Here is a 21,262-nt window from a genome sequence, read left to right as displayed (position 1 = left end):
TTTCATGCCAAGTGATGAAGTATTACTTTACAGACCAGAGCATATGCATGTTATTAAATTCAAAAGCTCTTCAGCACAGCATTTCTCCCAACTCTCTGTCCCTCCCCAGTTACAACACAAATGCAGCACTATACCTCCAGTGCAGAATTGAAATTTGTCTGGAATCATGCACAAATAATAGACAGCATAAATGTGTAGCTTTGTTATACTGCCATGCTTTGTGATGTAGCCTAGTGTAGACATGCCATCATTTATGCAGACCTCTTGGTAACATGCAGTTTAGGCTACATAGGCCTACAAATTATCTGCTTTACTCACCCTGCCCTGCCAAATTCCTATACAGTAAAATTCAAACACATTGATTACCCCCCCCCCCTCCTCCTGAAATAGGCCCTACTGGTTTTTGCAAGTGTTTTTTGGAAATTATCGTCAACTTATCGTTATCGTGAAAATTCTAAAACTTATCGAGATTTTTTTTTTTTGCCCATATCGCCCACCCGGGGTTTCAACAATGTTTAAAACACTTGACACAGCAGACTTAATAAGCCCACAGGGGCCCACTGGCAGTTGGGGTGCCCGAGGCTGAAGTCATATCTAACCTGTACATTATTCCGGCCCTGTGAAAGTGGGCCGTTCAGAGCAAACTGAGCCAAAAAAAAGCAAAAACAAGTAATGACTGGCAGTTCTGTGTTCTGTGGGTTGCATTCATGCATAACCAATTCCTGGTGTATCGATTCCATGATAATGTAGCTTGTTGTGCTTATAGATAATGCAGGATGAGAGTTTGCCACAATGTGTGAGAGTGTCTGCTTTTGTCACCTAGGACAGTGTTTCTCAACCAGGGTGCCGGGGCACCCTGGGGTGCCGCAGGCCCCCCTCAGGGGTGCCGCGGAAACGTGGCTGATGAATAAATTATGTAATTTAACACATATTTGTCTAAATTAATAAAGTATTGCTTAGTCAGTGCTCAGTGGAGTCTTTCATCTGCCATTTACGCACAATAAAGTACATTTAGATCGCCCCAGTAAGCTGCAACTTCGAACGTAGGTTGTGTGACGTCTCCAAATGTGTTACTTTTCTAAACTTTTGTGGTATCCGATGCGATGCCATGTTACAGTTTATTGCTTAGAGGTGCCTTGAAAATTTTACGCAATTGAAAGGGTGCCTTGCCTAAAAAAAGGTTGAGAAACACTGACTTAGGATTCGTGGCACAACTGACTTTTGTGATTCTTTATTGAATACTTGTATTGTCACCTTACTGTATGTCCATGTCCATGTCCGTGTGTGACTATGTCCACCGTACGTCTTTTGATTTCACATCTGCTGATGGCGAGGGGTATGTGTGTGCGCGCGTGCGTGCGCGTGTGTGTATGAGAGAGAGAGAGAGAGAGAGAGAGAGAGAGAGAGAGAGAGAGAGAGAGAGAGAGAGAGAGAGAGAGAGAGAGAGAGAGAGAGAGAGAGAGAGAGAGCGTGAGTACAGGTATGTGTGTGCAGGCTATCTCTCTCACTCTGTCGCTCTCTCTCTCGCTCTCTCTCTCTCTCACACACACACACACCCAAGCACTTTCACAGTTAGGTTCCCATAAAGCCCAGTAGAGGGCGTATGAGAGGCATTCTTTGGAGTTGCTCTGTCCACATCAGGGGCTGTTGTGATTGGCTAGTGCAGGGCTGTCCACATCAGGGGCTGTTGTGATTGGCTTGGGCAGGTCTGTCCACATTAGGGGCTGTTGTGATTGGCTTGTGCAGGTCTGTCCACATCTGGGGCTGTTGTGATTGGCTAGTGCAGGTCTGTCCACATCTGGGGTTGTGTTTGTCTTTGGCACATCAGGGGTTGTCTGTGCAGGGCTGTCCACAGAGGGGAGTCTCACTTGCTTGGGGACCGCTATCATGAAAACAAAAGAACATGTTTTCAATTGCCACTTGCTGGTGTTACCCGTGCACATAATAAAATCTGTTTCTCATTGCTTTTAGCACAGTGCTTCTCAAACCTTTTCCATCATTCCCCCCTTCAGAGGGTCTGAACTCTTCCGAGCCCCCCCAAACAGAAGGCTACTCGCGCAGACTGATTTTGCGATCGCTGTGAGATTAAACAAAGAGGGACTGCAGTCTAATACAGATCTGTGTTCATTTCATATGCTATTCAAATTCATGACAACTAATAATATAATGTTGGTGAGGGCTTTAAACTTATTGACTTATTGGCGAGACAGGAAATAATTTCTTTGGGGGGCAAAAACCCTAAATCAGATGTCACACGCCCCACCTGAGATGCCTCCGCGCCCCCCCCATGGGCGGCTTACGCCCCACTTTGAGTAACACTGTTTTAGCAAATGCTTTCATCCACCATGGAAATGCTAATGTACAATTCTGAGTTCTGAGTGCAAAACGCTTTGTTATGAGAATCTATGAAATGAACTTCATGTCTTGTTTGGATTGCGCTACACCAATAGCCATTGCTATTATTAAGGCCCACCCTGTCCCCTGCCTAGATACGCCTTTGGATGTGCTGTCTGTCTAGCCTGGTCCTGACCATCCCATAATACTACCATTTCATTTCGTATTTATGGTCTGGCATTTGTTTGCTCTGAAGCAATTGTAGGAAGCAGGAAGTTTGCACTCAGTTATGGTTTGAAATTATTGGACACCTCTCACCCAATCGCTGGCAGTTACTCAACAACAACATAGCACAGACCAATGGCTCGTCCTCCCCCTTTCGTCCCCACGTGGGGGGCGTATTTGATTATTGGCTGTTTTCTGGGGGGGGCGTTGCGATCAAAATTCTACTGCTCCAGGCACTCCACAGAGAAGCACGGCCAGACTACAGTAGTGGAGCCAATCCTTTGGCGGAAATACGTAGGATGGCTCGCGAGGCTAGTGTCTGTCATCCATGTAGATTTATACATGGGTGGTTGACGTGACGCCTTGTTTTTTTCATAACATTGGTTAAAAACCTACAAAACTGTTATTTTTTCTTTAAAAAACAAATGTCAGTGATGTTTCAAATAAGTCTTAGATGAGAAGATTTTTTTTTTTAAATGTATGTAAAGGTTTATATATCAAATATCTTGCTGTGTGACTGTAACATTAATGAAACCTGGAATATAATATATATATATGAATTAACCAACAACATTTTGAATAATGTATGAAGCATTTGGCATGATTGCATAGATATTAACTTTTTATTGTGTAGGCCTACTTACGGACCACGCAGATCTTGGTTGTTGATTTTGAGTAACATTCCAGGCAGGCCTGTAGTCAAGTCCACCTTTGTAGAGTCCAAGACAAGTCCAAGACCAGTACTAGTTAAGTCCGAGACAAGTCCGAGTCCAAAGAGGTTCGAGTCCGAGACAAGACCGAGTCCAAAAAGATTCGAGTCCAAGTCAAGTCCGAGTCACATGTCGGTCAGTGTTTGACAATGAAAAGGATGAATGTCAATAGTGTGAACCTTAGAAGATAACCTATATGGCATGGATGTGAAGACAAAACTTGTTTGTTATTGGATTTCAAGCTCCACTTTACAATCTATGATGGCCAGTGTTCTAAACAAAACTTAATGACAGACCCGGCGAGTCCAAAAGCCTAATTTGGCAAGACCATTGTCCGAGTCCAAGACAAGTCCGAGTCCAAACAATACCGAGTCCGAGACAAGTCCAAGTCCATAAAAAAACGGACTTGAGACCGGACTCGGGCCGAGTCCGGACTCGAGTACTACAGCCCTGATTCCAGGCACCCGTAGTGGCGCGAACTATGACCCTGTCAACTACACCAGGTCAGATATGGGAGGCACAGTACGATACCGCTGGACTAAAGGATCAGGCCCTTCGCCCAATGGCATCGACACTGTATGAGGCTTTTGGGAGAGAGGGGTTCACTTACGTTCCACGCCAACTCTGCTAGTTAGCCTCCGTTACACTTTGAAGCAGCAAATCCCACAGACTATGCACACTGGATGCAATTCATTTCACGCACACCTATCCCTGAGCCATATTAAATGAACGCTTTCTCACAACATTTTGAACTTGAACAATCTGTGAGGGTGTAGCCTAGACTGCCTGTTGATAGTGAGTTTGGCTACAGTAATGAATTTGACAGCATTGTGAACACCAACGATCTGTGAGGGTGGCTGCGAGCAGTGGTGGACAAGGTAAAAGTAAAAGTACTTTTGTGGTGTAATTACAACAGTAGCACATAATATTACATAGCTGTTACACAGTTTACTCCATTGTACCTACCTATTGAGATAGAGTGTGTTATTACTGAAATGCAATAAAAAAACAAGGACCCAACAGAAACTCAATACAACCTGTGCAGAATCAGCTTATCGTAAGACAAGTACATTGGTCTACTTTTTACTCAGATAAGTTATCTGTGTTGGAAAAAAAAAACTGTGTTTCTTTTTTTTTTACTTTGACTTTTACTTTGTCCACCAAGGTAATATCTGGTGAGGCAGTGTGTGTCCACCAAGGTAATATCTGGTGAGGCAGTGTGTGTGAGAGAGGTTATTACCAGGGCCGGATTAAGATGACCTGGGGCCCCTAGGCTACAGGTTGCTATGGGGCCCCCAGAAAACAAATTGCATGACAAATTTACATACACAGTGTCATGACGTGCTAGGAATTAAGGATAACATGTACACCAACACATGAGATATACATTTTTTAATGTTGCATCTTGTCATACTTCTGCAATTTCTCACTTTTGACCAGTCAGGGGGCCCCTGGCAGGTGGGGGCCCCTAGGCTGCAGCCATATCTAGCCTGTGGTGGGGCCCCCTGGCAGGTAGGGGCCCCTAGGCTGCAGCCATATCTAGCCTGTGGTGGGGCCCCCTGGCAGGTAGGGGCCCCTAGGCTGCAGCCATATCTAGCCTGTGGTGGGGGCCCTGGCAGGTGGGGGCCCCTAGGCTGCAGCCATATCTAGCCTGTGGTGGGGGCCCTTGCAGGTAGGGGCCCCTAGGCTGCAGCCATATCTAGCCTGTGGTGGGGGGCCCAAGGCTGCAGCCATATCTAGCCTGTGGTGGGGGGCCCTAGGCTGCAGCCATATCTAGCCTGTGCATTAATCCGGCCCTGGTTATTACTACATGCTGAATTTCAGGCCTCGACAAGCTAAACTTCAAAATGATACGGCCCCTTTGTCTATTGCAGGGGGCAACTTGGGGCCCACTCGTAATTGTCACAAAGGTTCGGGGCCTACCTCTGACCCAGTTACGAATAAAACTCAAATAAATCAACAGCAACACACACCAAAATGTGATTATAATTTTTAGAAAATTATTACAAGGCCCACTTGGAATACCTTCAGGGCCCACCAGTAGACCCTGGCCCATAGGTTGAAAATCACAGGTCTATTGTGTATGCCTATTATTGACTTTCTTTATTCCACTGGCCTTTATTAATATTTTTTCTGTGTTATGCTGTGTGTAGTGTGTACTTACGGACCACGCAGATCTTGGTTGTTAGGATTTTGAGTAACATTCCGGGCACCCGTAGTGACGCGTATTTGCTTGCCGTCTTCCAGCGTAGAGCACTAGGAGATGTGGAAAAAACCACAATAGCACGATATGGACAGCTATCAGCCAATCAGAATCGAGAACCGGACCGCACAGTGTTATATTATGGATTATCTTGGATATCGTGGCTCTTGATGAGTCTCGGTCAAAGATGCAACAGTTACTCGTGCACCAAGACTTTCTCTTTTTTAAACTCTGATTTGTCACCCATAATGTTGTGTGCATTGCAAAATGTTGAGCAAAACTGTGCTCTAACCTTGATAATTGAACCCTCACACTTCACCTTACTGGTGCAATGTGCAATTAATGAAGATTGGCCGACAGTTGAGCCATGAAACTTCCCCCTCTAGAATGACAGGTGTTTCCATTATTTTGTCCAAGCCCTGTATGTCCACATCAGGGGTGGAGAAACTTTTTTATTCGAAGGGCCACTTCAAATATCATCCGAGGCTCGTAAAAGTCCTCAGAGGGCCGTGTTATGAACACAAACCAGGATTTCCCCCTTCACATTATACTAGACCTATATTGAAGGCAGCCACATTTAAAACAGACCCCACCTTCTCTAGGTCCCCTGAATATAATTTAATTGTATTGGAAATGCATTTTCTAAGTTTCCTTTACAAAATATGTCATATTTGATGTGAAGCTGCATAACATTAAAACTATATCGAGGGCCGGATGAAACGGCCTCAAGGGCCACAAACGGCCCTCTAGACATAGGTTCCCCACGCCTGTATGTCCCGATATACCACATTTATGTATGTTTTCAGTTATTCTCTTGATTTTCTCTTTATTGTGTCTCGTCACAAAAGCATGTTTCTTTAAAGGAGCACTGTGTAATATTTTTTGTGTAATATTTGTAATATTTTAGTTTATTTCCAGAATTCGTGCTGCTCATTCAGCATCAAAACTCCAAGTATTCATTATGACTAGAAAATCACACTTTTCATACATGAAAAGGGAGATCTTTTTTCTCCATTGTCCGCCATTTTGAATTTACAGAAACAGACATTTGTTTTGCAGCACAACTTACTTTACTTTCGTCATACCAGTGAATACTTATTAATTAATTATTTAGTTAATATTCATAAAATATCAACGCTGGCAATAGGCAGCACAGTTTCAATGCGGAGCATAGTTGCAATACCTACTCTGGCCACCATCTTACACAATGCACCTTTAAAATGTATCTTTTTAATTATATTGATATGAAATTATAATATGTAAAAAAATGTACGTATCCCCTTAACCCTTTAATGCGCGCCGTACCTCCAGTGGCACGCTGTAATAGTCATTGAAATGTAACTACCATAGCACTACAATACTATGACACAACACAGGCCCTTTGACTCTCTCTCTCTCTGTCCCTTCACCTCTCCCTCTCCCTCTCTCTCTCTCCCTTCCCTCTCCCTCTCTCTCTCTCCCTATCTCTCTCCCTCCCCCCTCTCTCTCTCTCTCTCCCTCCCCCCTCTCTCTCTCTCTCTTGTCTACCTGTTGTCATAGTAACTCCCCTGTGCTAGAGTGGGTCATGAGGCTGCTGGCCGACGCTGCTGACATTTGTCAAGTCGGCAAAAACATACACCTGGTAACACACACACACACACACACACACACACACACACACACACACACACACACACACACACACACACACACACACACACACACACACACACACACACACACACACACACACACACACACACACACACACACACACACACACATGAGGGCAGTCATGGGTGAGCGGTTAGGGCGTCAGACTTGCATCCCAGAGGTTGCCGGTTCGACTCCCGACCCGCTGGTGGGGGGAGTAATCAACCAGTGCTCTCCCCCATCCTCCTCCATGACTGAGGTACCCTGAGCATGGTACCGTCCCATTGCACTGCTCCCCATGGGGCACCAATGAGGGCTGCCCCCTTGCACGGGTGAGGCATAAATGCAATTTCGTTGTGTGCAGTGTGCAGTGTTCACTTGTGTGCTGTGGAGTGCTGTGTCACAATGACAATGGGAGTTGGAGTTTCCCAATGGGCTTTCACTTTCACTTTCGCTTTCACTTTTCAGAATGCCCTGCTGTCGAAATATTAAATATAAACACCCTTTTCTCCCTCATTCTATAGCGTTGCTTAACAAATGGGGAGAACAGTAGACAATTTTTAGTAAACTAATTTTAGTAACTTAATTAGTAACAAATTAACTTTTTTTAGTAACTTTTAGAAACCTCTGTTTAGTAACGTAACTTAGTAACTTAGCTAGTAAGTTTTTACATTTTATTGGACTGTGCTGCCCTAACAGCTAATGGACCTAGACGACTAGACTCCATTTGCCATGTTGTGTTTTGTGTGTCTTTAATGTGCATTTACATGTGGATTGTGGAGAAGTGTCATGCAAGACAAATTTCTGTGCAAACAGACAATAAAAGTTAATCTTATATTTAGGGCTGGGACTCGATTACATTTTTAATCAAATTAATCTATAGGCTTTGAAATTAATTAATCAAATTAATCACATTTTAATCACATTTAAATATCTGACTTGTGAACAGTGAAAAGTATCTTTTTTCACATACATTTTGAATAATGACAATAAATAAGATTAATCTGAAAATATTGTTAATTTTTAAATGAAGAGAGACTTCTCAATTTCAGAAGACACCATGTTCACCATGAGGCGAAATGCTGCCCTCCACACTGGTCTAATCCAGAACTATGTAACTATATTATAGTGCGATTGAAATGAGTTGGTTTTTTTAATCGCATTAATGTTTGTGTGATTTATTAATCGAAATTAATGCATTAATGTCCCAGCCCTACTTATCTTATCTTATCTTAAAGGGACACGGTGCAGGAAATGGTCAAAAAAGGTACTGCAACTATGCTGCTCATTGAAACTGGGTTGCCTATTGCCAAGTTTGATCTTTTCATGAAAGTTTACTGAGTAATAAAGTCAAGTCAAGTCAAGTCAAATTTATTTTTATAGCGCATTTCATACACAGGTGCAACTCAATGTGCTTCACAAAAAAAAACAAATGCAAAAGGAAAGAAAGCAATCAAAGAAAAGAAGAAAGACATTAGAGTCGAAGAACATTTAAAACGCCAAGATTAAAAACATATGGTAAAAAGAAAAATATAAAAAGAGCAATACATTTTTAAATATGTTTAAAACATTAAGATAAAAACATACTGTATAGTAAGAAATAAACATAGAAATAAAAATGATAGAAAATGCAAGCTAGTGAAAAGCATCTGAAAACAGCTTTGTCTTAAGTCTAGATTTGAAGCTATTGACAGTGGGTGCATTTTTTACATCATTTGGAAGCTGGTTCCAAAGCGTTGCAGCATAGACACTAAAGGCTGCCTCACCACACTTTGTTTTTACTCTGGGGATCACCAGCAAATTCTTCTCTCTTGACCTTAGTGACCTGGTTGGCGCATACAGCTGAAACATATCTAGTAGATAGGTGGGTCCCATTCCATTCAATGATTTAAAAACAAGAAGCATTGCCTTAAAATCAATTCTGTAGCTTACTGGGAGCCAATGCAGTGATCTCAAGATTGGAGTAATGTGGTCAAACTTCCTTGTTTTAGTAAGTACCCTTGCTGCTGCATTCTGGATTAATTGAAGCTGTTTGATGGTCTTTTTGGGGAGGCCTGTAAAAAGACTGTTGCAGTAGTCAAGCTTACTAAAAATGAAGGCATGTATTAGCTTCTCCAAATCATGCTTTAACATTAGGCTTCTAAATTTAGAAACATTCTTTACGTGGTAAAATGCAGACTTAGTAATGGCTTTAATGTGACTGATGAAGCTTAGGTCACTGTCAATAAGGACGGCAAGGTTTTTGACCGTATCCTTTGTTTTCAGCCCCTCAGTTTCCAGGACAGTAGCAATCTTTTGTCTCTCCTCCTTTTTCCCAAATATAATAACTTCAGTTTTGTCCGTGTTTAGCTGGAGGAAATTGTGGGACATCCAATTGTTAATTTGGTCAACGCAATGATAGAGTGATTCAAGGGGGGTGTAGTCATTGGGGGACATGGATAAATAGAGTTGGGTATCCTCCGCATAGCAATGGTAATGTATTGAGTTATTCATGATAATATGTCCCAGTGGGAGCATATAGAATGCCCTAATGTGGGACAATTTTTGTCACTTCAACTTTGGTGGTTTATTAAAATTTAATGACAACATTTCAATACAAACAAATTACACCATTTTCATCCTCTAGTTGTGCTCTAATCAAATGAAACCTTTAAAAACATGTTAAGTGTTTCTAATTTGAATAATTTGGATATTAATGTAAGTTGGTCAAAAACCATGGTTATCCCTAAAGTGGGACAATCTGTTTCCTAATGTGGGACAGTGTATATTAAAAGGTCTCTAAAAGATGTTTGTGTAAAATATTAATTCAAAATGAGATCTGCCACTCTTTAAGACATATCAGCTACACATTTAGAACATGTTTTATGAATTAATGTTACTTTCTTTTCTTGGTTAATATGACTGAGACTGTTTGAACCCATTGCACACAATTGGTCACTTCAACATGGCAGCTCTATTTGAGGAAAGAACTTCCGGTTTTTGGACCCAAATGTTGTGTTGATAGCTGTGCTCCAGTAGATTTGGCCAGAAAGACTGAAATACACCTTTGATATAGATGTAAATATCAATTTTCTTATGTGGACATGGTGTTTGACTTCATAGTAATTGTTTGACTTATTAAATTACTACTTTTACAACTGTCCCACATTAGGAAAATCGTGTGTCCCACTTTAGGACGCACCTATCCTAAAGTGGGACACTAATAATATGGTTAAAAAATAAAATATGACATTATTTTATATACACCACACATTATTTTCTGATGAACATATACCTACCCAACATATTTATCAAAAAATTGACAATGTTGTTTTGATTGGAATTGATTTATACCCTAAAGACAAATTTGGCCAAATGCTATGTAATTTGCCATTTGACGGACTTCACCCAGGGTCCTTCTTCTTAATTGTAACCTGTCCCTGGAGTATTACTATACATTTACTAAATCATGATATTATGATAACAGGATGATAGGGCTTTTATTTGGTTATAGTTTTGTAAACATTTACCAACTTGGGGCAAAGCTACACCCCTTAAACCTTAAGGTGTCCCACATTAGGCATCGTCCCACATTAGGGCATTCTACCCTATAGATTGAACAATAGTGGTCCCAAAATGGAACCCTGGGGTAGAGTTCTCAACGGGCCTGAAAATGTCAACCCGACCCTACCCGGCCCGTGGCTTTTAAAGCCCGAGCCCGATGTTACCCGACACATCACTGGAATTATCTAACCGAACCCGGCCCGAAGCCCGAAGTCGGGGGTCAGTTTCCCCACGTTACCCTATGGAGAATGACGGGTTGTGGTAGGTCTTTAAGGGCACTTAAGTGCTGTAAATTGCATAATCCACTTAAAAACCTAGTGAAAAGATATTTTCCACAATAGAAACATTGAAATGGGGAAACTTACATTCTTGCTATTTAAGCAGAATCATCCACAGCGCGATTTCAATAACCGCCTCGTGCTTCACCGCAACAACAATTTATCCACCTTTTTATTGACTTCTAAATGTAGGCTTACTACATTTCCATCCCGAGTAGGTTGACTTCTAAATGTAGGCTTACTACATTTCCATCCCGAGTAAGCCTATCTGATTAAATGTAGGCTACGTGAAGTTGCCCCTCCCTCGTTTGTTCATATGCGCGGATGAGATGGAAAGCCTGGCTGTGCCAAACATTGTTTAAAAGTTTCATAACATTTTGGTCGGCACACAAGGTTTTGGACATACTAATTTCTAGTGGCACCTGGGCTACGGTTGGTGCATTGATCAGCCATAGGCTATAGCAAAAAAAGACATAGCCTAGGTGAGAGGATGAGATCTTCCTCGGCTGGCGAGCGCTCCGCATGTGTGTGCGCGCGGTTCCTCCCCTCCCAAGACCCGACAGTTACTTATAAGTCAATTTGAGCACGAAAACAGCAAAGACAAGGTGATATTTCATTCAAACAGGGCCTACACGCTCCAAATAAAACATTGGCTGGGGGGATTTTCAACCAGACCGCAGCACGAGCAGACAGTCAGTGTGAAAAGCCAAGTCTACCGGGGAAAATCGCCGTCTTTGCTGCCGCTCGCTTACCATAAGTGCATGAGCCATCGAAATAGTGAAGTGGCATATCGCAACAGCACATGCGGATTAGCCAAATTATATGCAGCAAAGTCGCCAACAAAGCGTGGATGTATGTTTAATAGGCTACGCATATGCCAACGTTGTGTGAATACGGGGAAAGGATAGCCTAATTGGAAAGCCACTGTCCTTTCCATAGTAGAAGACCGCTTCGGTTTCGTTTCACCTCATGGGGAAAGCATCCATGCACTGCATTTGCTGTATAAACATTAAGTTAGCGATCAAACTAAAAATATTGGTTGTTGTCATTAGCCTACAGGATTTAATAGGCTACTATGGCTGTTGTTTAAAATAGCCATTGGATTGCCAACCGTCCCTTGTATTAAGAAACAAAAGTATGGCTCCATGAGCTGACATGGGACTCAATGTCGTTATAATTGCATCTAAGATTTTTTTTCTCCCGTTTTTATTCGTTTGGTAATTGTAGCCAATGTAGTTTTTCTGTGCGTTATGGGACCTCTGTCCAACTCATCATCGCTGTGATGTCATGTTTTGCGTTCCGGTAGCCTACCTTGTGATTTAAGCACTGCACAACGTTGCATGCAGCAGCCTGCCAGACCTTCGTTACGCAGGCCTACATAGGCTATATTTAGATAGATAGGCCTAGCTTTACTGACCCATCAAAGGGAAATTCGCCATGATTCACGGTAAACAGCAGAACTGACTTTTTTTTTTTTTTCACTGGGCGGAAAAGCTTGAGCCCGCGGACCGACCCGACCCGAGCCATATGCTTATATTTTCCACCCGAACCCGGCCCGAACCCACGGGGCCCGTCGGGTTTGTCGGGCTGACCCGACCCGTTGAGAACTCTGTTCTGGGGGACCACACAGTTCAGGGACATCTGAGATGAGATGTGGCTACCAATGGCGACAAAGAAACTTCTTTGTTGTAGGTATGATTTTAACCAGTTGATCACTATGCCAGTAAAGCCAAGCCAGTGTTCGAGTCTATGTAATAGTATAGCGTGATCAACTGTGTCAAACGCTGCGCTTAAGTCTGAAAGCACCAGAACAGACATTTTGCCAGCATCAGAGTTCAGTCGTAGACCTATGTCATTGATAACTTTAATCAGGGCGGTTTCAGTGCTGTGGTTGGCACGGAAACCTGATTGAAACTTGTCGAAGCAGCTATTGGACATTAGGAAGGCAGTTAATTGATTAAAAACAATTTTTTCTATTATTTTACCCATGAATGGTAAATTATATATGGGCCTATAGTTATAAACTAATGTTTTCATGTATGGCCCAAGTACAGTCAGTTTTACAGCTAAAAATGGCTATTTCTGGAAATTCAAAATGGCGGACCATGGAGAAGATCCCCCTTTTCATGTATGAAAAGTGCAATTTCATAATGAACACTTTGAATTTGATGGTGGTGGTAAATATTCATGAAAAAGGTAACATTAGTGAATGGGTAGCATGGATTCTGGAAATAATCAACAAAAAATCTCACACAGAGCGTGTTCCATTCTCCACACTCTGCTCTGTGTACTATGATACAGTGCACTTTCCACCCTCAACTTAACGGCTAAATTTGAGGGTGAAGTGCAGGTCCAATTCACGTTCTGTCTGATACACTTCACGGAAATGACGGTTGTCGCGTGTCATCAGAGTTTACCAACCGCCAATATACAATTCATCACTGAAGACACTGTTCCTTATGTTGACAATTTTTAAAAGTTAGGCCTACCTCTTTCTCTTATACACCCGTCTCCAAAAGAGTTGTCGCCTATCCATCTGTTTGGAATAACAGCTAATAACCTGACTTTCAATTAATCACTTGGCTTCAGAAGTCACTCATATGAAAGCTACAACCCTCCCGAATGAAAATGTATGTACAAAAATAAATTTCATGCACCAAAGAAAGATTGACCCTTTATTGAACACAGACAGGGCAGATTTTCACAAGACAAAAGTTTTGTCGCCTATCGAACATAGGCTAATGTGCAAATGAGCAGATAAGTCACTTCAAAACACTTCAAATACGCAGATCGGTTGTCATACTTAATCACTGATTCATTCACACCTCTCCAGAAAATCAACTTTGGCCTTAGGTGTATGTTTAGGGTCATTGTAATCATGGAAAGCTCACAATGAAAACCAATGGAGTTCAATGAGAGATGGTGACATATTTGCTATTCGTAGAGCAATACTTTTTTAACTTCATGATTTAATCAATGATAAAAGCCCTCACACACCAGCAGCATGCATGCAGCTCCACGTAACGCTTTGCAGTGCTTTGATCCATTTTCCGAATTTACTTGAAAAAGATGAAAAATGGGTGAAAAATTTCAATTTTCAACTCAGAAAACAGAAAATTGGTTTCAAATTCACATATTTTGTCTTTCAAAAGCCACCGACAAATGACAATGAAATGAACAAACGTCAAAGTAAAATGAGTCAATATTTCAATTTTCAATTTCTGCGTGGTGGTTGGACTGAACCATTCGTGCGGGGACCGGGGGATGTAGCTATTGGCTCAAGTGGCGCCAGATGTGTTTGCCTAGCCTACAAATGAAATGGATGGTAAGTCAGCTTGGAGACGTAGGTCTACAACTCGGACAGAATGATTGGCTAAGCTGTAGTCGTAGCCAACCTGCAAACTTTTCAACAACCCGCTTTCACCTTCCCTGCCAACACGCCAGAGACTAACTCAGAACCCAACTCCGAACTCTGAGGGCTGCCCGTTGGGCACGCACAGCTTAGGCTACTGTAGATCAATGGTCGGCAACTCCGTTTGCATATGGGCCAACTCCCCTAAGAATTCAGACAATCAGATTAGGCTATAGAAAAAAAATCAGTTGCTGCACTTGACAGCAGACTGTGGGCTATTGCCGTTATAACGTTGCGCTTCAAACTTTCCACTGAACTGAAAAGACGCGCTCGAGCAATAAGGCACTGCGAATTCATGTCGCTTGCTTTGTTTTAATCACCCTTTAGGCTACACCCGTATACATTTCAAGCCTGCCTTATTTTTGTGAAATGCCAAGATAATATTACAAATAGGCAGGGGTGGAAAAGTAACTTATTACTTTTACTCAATATTATACTTGAGTAGCTTTTATGAATACTTTGTACTTTTACTTGTACTTGAGTACATTTTGACCCAAGTACTTTACTCAATTACACTGGAACCTGGCCTGAGTACTGAGTAAAAAAAAATGACTGAGAGACAAAATGCCATGCACAATAATGCCACAATCCGCCAGAAATGAAAGATTGTGCAGGATGGCACACAGCATTTCCACTATTTTACTATCTTGTATCAATGTATTGGATGATGGCTGGTGCCAAGCAAGAGATAGAGGTTATGGAGGACGATATTCAAGAAAAATAAACATGACATTCTCAAGAGGAAAGCTAATTAAAAGTAACTAAGTACTTTTTACTCAAATTACATTTTAAGTGAAGTACTTTTCACTTTTACTTGAGTAGATTTTTAGATAGGTACTTTTACTTGTACTTGAGTAGAATTTAGGCAAAGTAAAGATACTTTTACTTGAGTACACATTTTCTGTACTCTTTCCACCTCTGCAAATAGGCTAATATAAGTCTTGCAGATGCAGATGCAGATGCAGATGCGATGCCGTTTAATAGGCTACTCCACTCACAGACCATTTTGCAGTGTAGTGCCAACTGAGAAATGAGGTCACATTGGCTGGGAAATATCCACGCGTAAAATAAACAATGTGCAACGTTTATGCATTAATAGCCAATGCAAATGAAGACAGGATCATATTAAGAGTAGTCTGTCAGCGTGGAGTCAATGGGTCTGTGGTGCGCATTAATCAGAGCAGGCATGGTGTGCAAACTATGCGGGTCCATGAAATCACTAAAAAAAAAAGCCTACGTCCCAACGATTGTCGGGGGGGGGGGGGGGGGGTTGCAGGTTGGCCTACAGCTGAGCCAGTTATCTGTCAGATCTGTAGGCTACGTCTCAAGCTGACTTGCAATCCATTCATTTGTAGGCATTACGCAAAACATCTGACGCTACTTGAGCCAATACACCCCCCGGTCACCGCGCGAATGGTTCAGTCCAACCACCACGCAGAAATTGCAAATTGAAATATTGACTCATTTTACTTTGGTTTCAAATTCACATAGGGTAGAATGCCCTAAAGAGGGACGATGCCTAATGTGGGACACCTTGAGGTTTAAGGGGTGTAACTTTGCCCCAAGTTGGTAAATGTATACAAAACTATAACCAAATAAAAGCCCTATCATCATGTTATCATAATATCATGACTTAGTAAATGTATAGTAATACTCCAGGGAGGGGTTACAATCAAGAAGAAGGACCATGGGTGAAGTCCATCAAATGGCAAATTACATAGCATTTGGCCAAATTTGTCTTTAGGGTATAAATCAATTCCAATCAAAACAACATTGTCAATGTTTTGATAAATATGGTGGGTAGGTATGTTCATCAGAAAATTATGTGTGGTGTATATAAAATAATGTAATATTTTATTTTTAAACCATATTATTAGTGTCCCACTTTAGAATAGGTGCGTCCTAAAGTGGGACACAAGATTTTCCTAATGTGAGACAGTTGTAAAAGTAGTAATTTAATAAGTCAAACAATTACTATGAAGTCAAAAACCATGTCCACATAAGAAAATGGATATTTAAATCTATATCAAAGGTGTATTTCAGTCTTTCTGGCCTAATCTACTGGAACACAGCTATCAACACAACATTTGTGTCCAAAAACCGGAAGTTCTTTCCTCAAGTAGAGCTGCCATGTTGAAGTGACCAATTGTGTGCAATGGGTTCAAACAGTTTCAGTCATATTTACCAATAAAAGAAAGTGTAAATAATTCATAAAACATGATCTAAATGTGTCGCTGATATGTCTTAAAGAGTGGCAGATAACATTTTGAATTAATATTTTACACAAACATGTTTTAGAGACCTTTTAATATACACTGTCCCACAGTAGGAAACCGATTGTCCCACTTTAGGGATAACCATGGTTTTTGACCAACTTACATTAATATCTAAATTATTCGAATTGGAAACACTTGATGTGTTTTTAAGGGTTTTATTTGATTAGAGCATAACTAGAGGATGAAAAGGGTGTAATTTGTTTGTATTGAAATGTTGTCATTAAATTTTAATAAACCACCAAAGTTGAAGTGACAAAAATTGTCCCACATTAGGGCATTCTACCCTATGTTCTCTTTCAAAGGCCACTAACAAATTACAATGATATGAACAAACAACGTCAATTTTCTGTTTTCTGAGTTGTCTGGAAAATTGAAAATTGAAGTTTTGAACCCAATTTTCATCTTTTTCATGTGAATTCAGAAAATGGATCAAAGCACTGCAAAGCGTTAGGCCTACACGGACCGGGTGAATTACATTGAAAATGTTGACTAATGATAGATAAAATGGACATGAATGATAGAGTGTTGCCTCTGTTAAGCCTGTCTAAATTGTCCCTCTTATATTTATTTTCAGCGCTTTACTAGTGAATCATGTGTAATATGATGTCAATTAATATAGCCTACAGGGCATAGCCTATCACAATATTCTGTCAGCCTCTGTGTCATGTCAATGTAATTGGGCTATATTTAATAATGACTTTGATAGTTTTAGAGCACATGCTTTATCATATCTAGGCTACATAACACAAGTCATTCTGGCATCGACTGTTCTTTTCATGGGAATTCCGCACTTTTCCACCGTCCCTAACTTTCACACGATGTTTGATGCGCATCACGAGGAGGTCTTGCGTTTTTAATTGTCGTGTTTTTAGTCTGGTTTCAGATGTAGCCTATGGGTTGGGTAGCCTACAAGCAGTTGCAATATTAGCACACGCAAAACGATAAATAAGGTAGCTTTTGGCAAAACAGTGATGACCAGTCGGTTGCTACAAGAGAAGACGAGGAACAGCCAGTGTTGTTTCTCGCTCGTCGCTTTTCATTTCTTTACGGAAGCGCCAAAGCCTTCAAGTTGAAGGCGAACTTGGCGATGCGTTCATGGAGTTAGCAGCGTGCGCTGAAGTTGGAGGTCTTTTTAAGTTCACTCCGTTATCTTTCAGGACGGATAGTTAATGCCCAAAACGTGTGTTGTGCTAAACTCTTAAACACGACGTTTGAATAGTCGAGGAGAGGACAGAACACAAACTTATTAATAACCTACTACTACCACGGAAGTTACAGTTGCGATGTCAGCGGGGACACTGGTGATAGGTCGAAATAACGGACTAAATGCATGAAGGGCGCTCAGACATCATAAACAGGGCACAATAGACACATTGTTACATTGTAACAATGTTGTGACATTGTCAACGACATGGGTTCGCAAAAGCATGCAAGCAGGAGGCGGCAAGCTCGGGGTGATCCACGGGTGGACTGCGGAGACTGGATGGCCCAACTTCCAGAAACACTTTGGGAGGTGCCGCTCTGGAATCTGGCCATTCCTGGTGAGATGCGAAATTAGCCTACAGTAGCCTACGACGTAACAGACTGCAGTGCTGTCACCTTATGCTTGAAAACATAATGCTGTTGTCAGTGATGTCATCATGACATATTACTTCCTGGTACGAGGAGACAAGCAAGTGGAGGAGGCAAGTGGAGGAGGCAAGGTCGCATATTGTAACACACTCTGTGTCTCTCTTCAGGAAGCCATGACACCATGACGGACCACCTGGACGAGGGCTCTCCTGTGGTGCCCTCTGAATCCCTGCTGCTCCGGCTCGGGGACCTCTGCTGTCCCTGCTTCACACGCCCCTGTGTCAAACGATGGGCCACCACACAGGTGAGAGACAGACGAGAGAGAGAGAGGGGGAAGAGAGAGGGGAGAGAAGAGAGAGAGGAGAGAGAGACCAGAGTGAGACCTGTTTCCCCTGCATCACACGCCCCTGTGTCAAACGATGGGCCACCACACAGGTGAGAGACAGAGAGAGAGAGAGAAAGAGGGAGAGAGAGAGAGAGAGAGAGACCAGAGAGAGAGAGAGAGAGAGAGAGAGAGAGAGGGAGAGAAGAGAGAGAGGAGAGAGAGACCAGAGTGAGACCTGTTTCCCATGCATCACACGACCCTGTGTGACCACGACCACGCAGGTGAGAGAGAGAGAGAGAGAGAGAGAGAGAGAGAGAGAGAGAGAGAGAGAGAGAGGGAGAGAGAGAGAGGGAGAGGGAGAGGGAGAGAAGAGAGAGAGGAGAGAGAGACCAGAGTGAGACCTGTTTCCCATGCATCACGACCCTGTGTGACCACGACCACGCAGGTGAGAGAGAGAGAGAGAGAGAGAGAGAGAGAGTGTGAAGGTGCAGTACTGCTTCGAATATTGTGCTGTTGCAGGGGCGTAGCAGCAAATTGTGGGCCCTATGTGTAATCATCTCCAATGGACCCCGCAAGCCACATATCTACATATATCGGACCACATGGGGCCCTGGTCTCTCAGTCACACTTTATCCCCTGTGCGACACCCCTGACTGGGCAGCTGTGATAATGGGATCTTAAGGTTGGTTTAGTAGTATTAGCATCATGCTGCCACCAGGGGGCGCCATAAGCCAAGCTGTGGAAATGCCCATGATATGGTGGTGGTGCCTTATGGTAAGCTGTGTACATGTCCCTGTGTTACCCATATGTCACTCAGTGGCAGAGTCTTGTTTTGTTTCTGTTGTTTTGTAATGACCAACATTAATGGGGAGGGCCTCAGGCAGATGTCAAAGAAAATGTTACATTCCGCTACTCTTTTAGCTACTTTAAAACTTTACCAAAGACTCCAACTACACACGAGAATGAGCATTGATTTCATCTGGTGTTCCTTAATCATTACTGTAACACACATTTGACATGTTTTGTAGTGAAAGCCCACCTGGGAAACTCCATTCTCATTGCGACAGAGCACTCCACAGCACACATTCATTCATTCATTCATTCATTCATTCATTCATTCATTTATTCATTTATTCATTTATTCATTTATTTATTTATTTATTTATAACTGTGTACCTGATGACCTCTTCATCATTTCACTACATGTAAAATATATAGCCTATGATAAATACATTGCAAGACAGGTCAAATGTGTTACTCTTGTACTGGCTGAAGTCCATGTAAGCTATATGAATAAGTAAATATTAAACATTGTTGTTGTGTCCCTCTCCTTGTAGACATGGGACACTGTTGTTGTGTCCCTCTCCTTGTAAACATGGGACATTGCAGACCAGCTAGACCAGGGGTGTCAAACTCATTTTGGTCCGGGGGCCGCATACAACCCATGTGGACCTCAAGCGGGCCGCATTAGTAACATCATCGCAAAAAATAAATAAATAAATAAAAACGTAAAGCAGAGGATTAGTGTTCAGTACTATCACGTTTTAAGTGTGAATATGTGAATATGTAGAAAGCAATGCAATACTGATAATCCTATGCAAAATTTCCTTCATTAATTCATTGGCAACCGTCAATGAATTACATATGGGACAGTTCATTTTGGCAGGGGGTCTGGTGGTTTACCCCCAGAAAATTTTGTATTTCTCGTATGCAATTTCCTGCATTTTCACGCATTCTAACATCCCGTTTCCAGTTTGAGCTTAATAGGAACCAATACAAATCCTATTATATTTATTATTTAATTACAACCAATACCAATACAATATGAATAAGAAGTATTAACATTTTATCTCTATATATGAGGTCTATAATATATGAGCTTCATGAAATGCCTGTTACAGTACAAATTCACTATTTATAATAGAAGTGTGATGTGCACTTTACTACATATATACAGTGTAACAGAGGGACCATTGGGTTAATGTCATGCAGGTTTCGATTTTGCCCCGAGGGCCGTAATTGCGCTTTTCGGTTATTTCATTAAAAAAAAAAAAAAATTTAAAAAAAAAAAAAAAAAAATTTTTTTTTTTTTTTTTTTTTTTACATCCGGGCCGGATGGAACCCTCCCGCGGGCCGGATGCCGTATGTTTGACACCCCTGATCTAGACGCAGGGATCCTCTCCGCTACACGTTTTCCTCTTGTGTCCCTCTTTCTTTATTAGTAACAGGTGTCCATAGAGCCAATATGGACCGAGCCGTGATGTTAGCCAACCCCATAGGGCTGGGACGATTAATCGACTAATCGTGACTAATCGACTATAAAAATTAGTCGGCAACAATTTTCATAGTCGACTAATCGTTTCATTTAATTCAGTGCTTTTTTACTTACTTTTCTAATGCTTTATTACTTTATTGAAACCTAAAATTGCCCAGCACGTATGATTTGAACGTTGTATCTCGGAGTATATAAGTTACTATCATGATTTAAAGCTCATTGTGAGCTCAGGGACCTAATTTTAACGGTTTCATTCTTTTTTCCCAATTTCATTGAAGATTAAAGTGCTAGAGTACTTGAAAAATTAATCGTTTCACTAATCGACTATTCGGAAAAAGTAGTTGATAGATTAATGGGGAGAAAAATAATCGTTTAAGACAGCCCTACACCCCTACTAAGCATTGTGGTTGCATCCCCACTAAGCATTGTGGTTGCATCCCTACTAAGCATTGTGGTTGCATCCCTCTCCTTGTAGGC

This window comes from Engraulis encrasicolus, chromosome 12, assembly GCF_034702125.1.
Source record: "Engraulis encrasicolus isolate BLACKSEA-1 chromosome 12, IST_EnEncr_1.0, whole genome shotgun sequence".
NCBI classification, from domain to species: domain Eukaryota; kingdom Metazoa; phylum Chordata; class Actinopteri; order Clupeiformes; family Engraulidae; genus Engraulis; species Engraulis encrasicolus.
Note: the sequence above shows the minus strand (reverse complement) of the source record.